The sequence below is a fragment of the Penaeus monodon genome, chromosome 20, assembly GCF_015228065.2.
Source record: "Penaeus monodon isolate SGIC_2016 chromosome 20, NSTDA_Pmon_1, whole genome shotgun sequence".
Lineage (NCBI taxonomy): Eukaryota > Metazoa > Arthropoda > Malacostraca > Decapoda > Penaeidae > Penaeus > Penaeus monodon.
In genome coordinates this window covers 11,702,866-11,703,068 of record NC_051405.1, presented here as the reverse complement: position 1 = coordinate 11,703,068, position 203 = coordinate 11,702,866, and the positions used below count along the sequence as shown (strand labels likewise).

At 28.6% G+C, this 203-nt stretch overlaps 1 protein-coding gene across 1 annotated transcript in view; it reads left to right on the top strand.

The window, feature by feature from the left end:
* LOC119585620 (multiple epidermal growth factor-like domains protein 6) overlaps positions 1-203 on the top strand; it is a gene marked incomplete in the record, with an annotated part of 7,357 nt that overhangs the window by 870 nt on the left and 6,284 nt on the right.

Genomic DNA, 203 nt, shown 5'->3' with positions numbered 1-203 from the left:
CATCAATGACCGAAAACCAAATCAAATCCTGCGAGCGAAAATCATCCTAGGAATATATTATTCCTCACAAAATCTCGATCACCTTATTACCAGAAACATATTATCCCTTATAAAATCCTCATTTCCTTATAGATAAAAAATATTTAAATCCTTCTAAAAAACTCATTACCTTATTTTAAAAAAATTTACCTTTTAAAGTCCTC